We start from the raw sequence: 7,476 nt of genomic DNA on the forward strand, positions 1-7,476 counted from the left end.
TTTTCTCCAGAGCCCAGCCGCTCTCATTAAACGTCGTCAGCCCCCTTTTGAAGACGCGTGGCAAAGTGGTGGAGGTGCTGGGTATTTCTCACTCATGCCACAGACTCCTCCTGGGAGCAGAAGCACCAGCCCTGTGTTAGTCCATACTCCCGTCCATCGGACCAGCCGCAGGATCCGGGGACTGCCCCCTGAAGACACCGTAGTGCTTCAGACTACCCCAACCGGTATGGAACGTGCAATGACGAACCGGTATACACTTCAGAACCCGCTGGTGCCGAAGCCGTTCCATGGCGACGTCTTCGAAGACGTCGAAGACTGGATGACCGACTTCGAGTGCTTCGCCGAATACAACGAATGGGACGACGCGACTAAACGTAGGAATGTCTATTTTTGCCTCGAGGACGGCGCGCGTACGTGGCTTCAAAAGCGTGAGGAGCAGCTGACGTCGTGGCGCGAGTTCCGCCGTCATCTACTGGACACTTACGCCAGTCCTGATCGCCGCGAACGAGCCGAACGAGCAATTCAGGTCCGCGTTCTGCTTCCCAACGAAAGCGTTACCGCGTTCGTCGAAGATATGACGCGCCTCTTCAGACGAGCAGACCCTGGAATGACCGAGGACAAGAAGTTGCGTCACCTGATGCGAGGGGTGAAGGAGCAGCTCTTCGCTGGTCTGGTGCGCAATCCTCCGAAGACTGTCGCCAAATTTCTATCCGAGGCGGTCAGTATGGAGAAGATGCTTCAGCAGCGCTCTAACTTTTACGAGCGGCAAGTGAACGCGACTACGGACATGTCGACGGCCATCGGAAGCCACAATGACAACCTTCGAGACCTCATCCGCACCGTTGTGCGCGAAGAGATACTGAAGGTTTACGGCACCCCACAAGCCACAGTGAGCTCCATTGCGAGCGTTATAAGAGATGAAGTGCACCAAGCGCTCCGGTCCACCGTTACTTTTCCTAACACCGCGCCTGCACCTTCTATACACCACCGTGCGACCTACGCAGAAGTCTTGCGACAGCCTGCTTCGTCCCCGCCGCTGTTTGTTCAGGCCGCTCATCCGGTTGCACTTCCACCAGCCCAACCAGTGCCATACATCGAGGAACGACGCACGCCTCCACCGTTTCCCCATGCCGCTTCTCCGGTTGTGCTTCCGCAAGAGCAACCGGTGCATTACGCCGATGATCGACGCATGTCCCCTCGGAAGTCAGACGTTTGGCGCACTCCGGATTGCCGTCCTCTGTGTTTCCACTGAGGCGAGGCAGATCATTTGTACCGCCAGTGCCCATACCGACGCCTCGGGTTGCGGGGCTTTTCCGCCTATTCGCCGCCGCCCCGACTGGGCCAACGACCTCGGGACATTGAGGATTATCTGGCTCAGCAACGCATGCCACCGCCTACCGGGCGGCAGTCACGCTCGCCGTCGCCAAGGCGATTTTCACCATCGCCCCAGCTGTATTCGAGCGGACGGTCGCCAAGTCCCCGCCGGGAAAACTAACTACAGCGACCTTTGGGGGCGAGGCCGCTGACAGTCGACGCGCTGAAGACCTCCGATCGACGCGAGTAAAGAAGGGTACCGGTCCGACATCAACTGCAGCTGAACGGAATGACCGGCTTTCGCTCGACATACCGGTGGTGATCGACGGTTACGCGGTTAGCGCTTTAGTGGATACCGGAGCGGACTATTCTATATTAAGCGGGAAGATGGCGACGTCTCTGAAGAAAGTAATTACCCCTTGGCATGGCTCGCAGATTCGTACGGCTGGCGGTCACGTCGTTACTCCACTGGGATCCTTCACGACAAGAGTTAGAATTCGAGGATCGACATTCGTGCAGAGTTGCCTTGTCCTACGCGAATGCTCCCGCGACGTCATTCTCGGAGTTGACTTCCTGCAGGAATACGGCGCTGTTATTGACTTACGGGGAGGTGTAGTCACCTTCTCAGCCGACCAAGCAATCGACACAAACGACGACAAACGACGTGATGACGCCCTACGTATTTCCGCCGAAAGTGTTACGCTTCCTCCACGAGCCAGTGTTCTCGTCGAAGTGATGTGCGGTGAAATGCGCGAAGGTGGAGTGGTCGCAGAAAGTAACTTAGCGCATCTACTGACGCAAGGTGTTTGTGCGGCCAGGAGTGTGCTACAGCTTCGTGATGGCCGATCTAAGTTGCTAGTCACCAACTTAAGTAACGAGCATCGACACCTCTTCCGCGGTACTTCGATAGCGTTTGCCGAAGAAATAGAACACGTTGCTGAATGTTTTGCCCCTGAACTAGTGAGGATGGCTGACAAGTCACTGGGCACAGTCGACATTAATTCCGAGTTATCTAATGACAAACAGGCAGCACTGCACGAGCTCTTGCTTGAATTCAGGGCATGGTTCGCAAGCTCGTCTAAGGTACGCCAGAGTTCGGTTACAAGGCACAGGATCATCACATGCGACGACGCACGCCCGATACACCAGCAGCCTTACCGCGTGTCGGCAAAGGAACGCGCAGCGATTCGTACGCAAGTACAAGAGATGCTTGAAGACGGCGTGATCGAACCTTCCAACAGCTCATGGTCGTCTCCGGTGGTTCTTGTCAAAAAGAAAGACGGAACGCTACGCTTTTGCGTCGACTACCGGAAGCTCAACAACGTAACTAAAAAGGACGTGTACCCACTGCCACGTATCGACGACTCGTTAGATAGACTGCGGTGTGCCCAGTACTTTTCATCACTCGATTTGAAAAGTGGATACTGGCAGATCGAGGTAGACGAACGAGACCGCGAGAAAACTGCCTTTGTGACTCCCGACGGCCTTTACGAATTTCGAGTGCTCCCTTTCGGTTTGTGTTCAGCCCCAGCAACTTTCCAGCGAATGATGGATGCTGTCCTCGCTGGATTGAAGTGGCAGACTTGCCTTGTGTATCTTGACGACGTAGTTGTCTTTTCTGAAACATTTGAGCAACATCTTCATCGCCTGCGGCATGTGCTAGAAGCGCTCCGATCGGCTGACCTCACGCTTAAACCGGAGAAGTGCCACTTCGGTTATGAAGAGCTCAAGTTTCTCGGACACGTCGTCAGCGCCAAGGGAGTTCGACCCGATCCCGACAAGCTTGCCGCTGTAGCAGCTGTTCCTCCTCCTGCTGACAAGAAGGCCGTCCGACGCTTCCTGGGCTTGTGTGCGTATTATCGCCGCTTCATCGACAACTTCTCGAAGATTGCGGAACGCCTGACTCGCCTTACCAGGGATGACACGCCATTTGCCTGGACGAATGAGCAACAGGCGGCCTTCGCTGAACTACGCCAACGCATGCAGTCAGCACCCGTCCTGGCACATTTCGACGAAGAGGCTGACACCTAGGTGCATACTGACGCCAGCAACATCGGCCTTGGCGCAGTATTCGTCCAACGTCAAGACGGCATTGAACGAGTAATAGCCTATGCTAGCCGCTCGCTGTCCCGTGCCGAGGCGAACTACTCTACTACAGAAAAGGAGTGTCTCGCGGTCGTCTGGGCGATCACGAAGTTTCGCCCTTATCTCTACGGCCGTCCCTTCAAAGTGGTGACAGACCACCATGCTCTATGTTGGTTGGCGAACATACGCGATCCTTCAGGACGGCTGGCACGGTGGAGCTTGCAGCTACAGGAATTCGACGTCACCATAGTTTATAAGTCTGGCCGCAAGCACGAAGACGCCGACATGTCGCGTGCTCCCGCCGAATCTGTCAGTCGACAGTCAGACGACGACGACGGCTTCCTGGGCGCCCTTACTACGTCGGACTTGGTCAAATCGCAGCGTGACGACGCTGAAATTCGACCTCTCATCGACCACTTAGAGGGCCGTCAAACAACCATACCACGCCATCTACGTCGCGTCTTGACGTCCTTCTGTCTACGAGACAATGTGCTGTACAAGAAGAACGCGCGCCCGAATGACCGAGCCTACCTCCTAGTAGTTCCCAAAGACTTGCGGGACGATATTCTTTTCGCTTGCCACGACGAGCCTACATCTGGCCACCTCGGCTCCTCACGAACGCTTGCTAGAGTGCGCGAGATGTATTACTGGTCCGGACTTTCGGCAACCGTCAAGCATTATGTTAAAGGCTGCCGTGAATGTCAGCGACGAAAGTCACCACCCCTGAAGCCCGCCGGGTTATTGCAACCCATTGAACCACCTAATAAGCCATTCGACCTGGTCGGCTTGGACATTCTTGGGCCTTTTCCTCTGTCAACCGACGGCAACAAGTGGGTGATTGCCGCCACTGACTATTTAACCCGCTATGCCGAGACAGAGGCGCTCCCACGAGCCACGGCTTCTGAGGTAGCGCAGTTTTTCATGTGACACATTGTATTGCGCCATGGTGCCCCAGCCACTGTTATCACAGATAGAGGAACAGCGTTCACGGCACAGCTCACGGACGAAATTTTTCAACTAAGCAACACCAGGCATCGAAAGACGACCGCTTACCATCCGCAGTCCAACGGCCTTACGGAGCGATTAAACAAGACCATCACAGACATGATCTCTATGTACATCGACGTCCAGCACAAAACATGGGATCGTATCCTGTCTTATGTGACCTTCGCGTATAATACCGCCGTACAAGAAACAACGCGCTTCACACCATTTCGCCTTGTCTACGGCCGCGAAGTACAGACGATGCTGGACGCTATGCTTCCGTGCCACGATGCCGAGCACCTCACTACTGACGCCGAAGAATTTGCTCAGCGCACTGAGGAGGCTCGCCAGCTCGCGCGGCTGCACATCGGTGAGCAGCAACACGCAGATGCACGGCGCTATAACATCTGTCACCGGCAAGTGCGCTACAGTCCCGGAGACCAAGTGTTGGTGTGGACCCCTGTTCGCCGCCGTGCCCTTTGTGAAAAGTTGCTCAGCCGGTATTTTGGCCCCTACAAAGTGCTGCGCCGCATTAGTGACGTGAACTATGAAGTCGTTCCAGTCAGTACGGCGCAAACACGGCGTCGACAACCACCTAGTTCTGACGTAGTTCACGTCGTACGCATGAAGCCCTACGTGGCGCGTTCGTGATTTTTACGCTCCCAGTTGCACCTAATGCACTTACCTCTCCGTTTCTAGAGAGGTAGAGAATTGTTTCTAGCTACGCTGCTGTAGCTCTCGCTGTGTTCTGTGCGCGAGCATCTTCATTGAGCGTGTGTTGTTGTTGTTTTTCCCCTTTCCCACGCCACTTCTTGAGCATCGAGCCGATGCTCTTTCCGAGGAAGGGGGGAAATGTCCCCTGTAGTAGTCGGAGTAGGGCAAGCGCAGAGGCGCAAGAAGAAGTGCGCGTGCTAACCGCCCCGCTCGATAGCTAGCTCTCGCCGCCGTTTTCTCCAGAGCCCAGTCGCTCTCATTAAACGTCGTCAGCCCCCTTTTGAAGACGCGTGGCAATATGGTCGACCATTTACTGTTACAACCGAAAACCACGCCCTTTGTTGGCTTTCTTCCCTCAAGGATCCCACCGGACGCCTCGGTCGCTGGGCCCTACGCCTTCAGGAATACACATACACTGTGGTCTACAAGTCGGGTCGTTTACATTAGGATGCTGACTGCCTGTCTCGTCACCCCGTCGATGCACCGAACGATTTAGTGGATGCCGCACCGATCTGCGTTCTCTCGCTTTCCGCCTTGAGTGACATTGAGGCTGAACAACGACGCGATGAATCGTTACGGCAGCTTATCGAACGCCTGCTCTCTGACCCGTCTGACCCATCCCACCACATGTTCGTACTACAATATGACACCCTGTATCCCCGCAACATGCACCCAGACGGGCCCGAGCTGCTGATCGTCATTCCGTCTCATCTTCAGCAGACTGTACTCCAGCAACTGCACGACGTTCCCACTGCTGGACACTGTAACGTGCCGTAGGTGGAGTAATAAGACTGATTACGACCGATTGTGTCGGGAACGCACACGGGTTTATTTGTGCTACATCGCAGCCATCTTGGAAGCTCCCCTGCTCTCTACCAGGGTTGCCTTCCTACATTACAAAAGGTGCTATGCATGGACACTACATCATCCCCTCAGGGAAGGAAAATTCAGTTTTGTTCAAACACATAGTAGAAAAAGAAAAATGCACTTTTGTTCACACATAGTCTTTCAGGCGCTCAAGTCGTTGCCTTATTCGTTGGGGGTACCGCTGTGAGGCGGTCTTGATAGTTGCTGGTGGAGCTTCACCAGGAGTAGCTGTGCGGTGGCTTGGAGGGTCACAGTTACTTGGCACAGCTGCATTGTCCAGATCTGGCATGTCGGGCTGGTCCTGCTGTCGTTCCATTTGAACTGTGCTCGCATCTTTGAAGAAGTAGAGTTGCGACAAATCGACACTCCATCTCTGGACGCTGTGATTTTGGAGCCAGTGGCTTTGGTGATTGTGTATGGGTGGGGGTCATAGTAAGACGAGAACTTGTTTGACCTGTCTTGTTTGCAGAGGACTTGTTGTCCAACATGCAGCTGGTTGTGACTGGTGTGTCTCCGAGAATCGACGTACTGCTTGTTGTATGCTTTTCTTTGGGTGTCATTCTGTCTCGCCTCAGAGTGAGCTGAGTTCTGAGTATCAGCAGCAAGTGTCGGTAGAAGATTCCTCATGGGTCTCCCAAATAGAAGTTCAAACGGAGAATTTCCTGTGGAACCATGGGGTGTGGAACTGTAAGCCAGGAGGAATGACTGAAGCTCATTGGTCCAATCCAAGTGGCTGACACGACTTGCCAGTATCGACTTCTTGAGGGTGCACATGAATCGTTCGGCTTCCCCGTTAGCCTCTGGCCACCGTGCAGTGATGCGGTGATGCTTGAATCCAAGCTCGCTAGCAAACTCTGCAAAACCCTCACTCTGAAAGGGTGGGCCATTGTCTGACTTTACAATTTCCGGACAGCCGAACTGAGCGAATATAGTGCGCAGTTGCTTGATGACTGTAGGTGCTGCAAGAGTGTGTAAGATGCTAACGACTGGGTACTTGGAGAAATCATCCACAACTACCATGGCATACTTGCCATCAGGGAAAGGGCCAGCAAAATCTAACGACAGTTCTGTCCACGGGCCTTGAGGAAGCTCCTGAATTGGCAAAGGGTCTCGATGGTGTACCGGTGTGTTAGCTTGGCATGCCAGGCAGCTCTTAACTGTCTGGTCCACTAGAGAGTCTATACCTGGGAACCACAATTTCTCACGCAACAGCTGTTTTGTCTTGACAATGCCTTGGTGGCCTCGATGTGCAAGGTGCACCGCCTTTGTGTGAAGTTGTGCTGGCAGTACTATCCGCGTGCCTCTTAACACAAGGCCTTCTTTGGAGACTGACAGTTCTGTCGCAACGCGAGAGAAAGGCTGTAGAGTTGTGTTCTTCCAATGTTTGCCTTTCTGTGGTTGCTTTAGGGCTTGCTTGAGTGAGTTGATCACCTGGTCAGCTAACGTCGCTTCGGTTACCTCCTTTATGGTCATGGCACGAGGTAGGCTGTGAGACACGATGAAGTTCACATA

Source organism: Dermacentor silvarum, chromosome 2 (assembly GCF_013339745.2).
Source record: "Dermacentor silvarum isolate Dsil-2018 chromosome 2, BIME_Dsil_1.4, whole genome shotgun sequence".
In the NCBI taxonomy this organism is placed as follows: Eukaryota; Metazoa; Arthropoda; class Arachnida; order Ixodida; family Ixodidae; genus Dermacentor; species Dermacentor silvarum.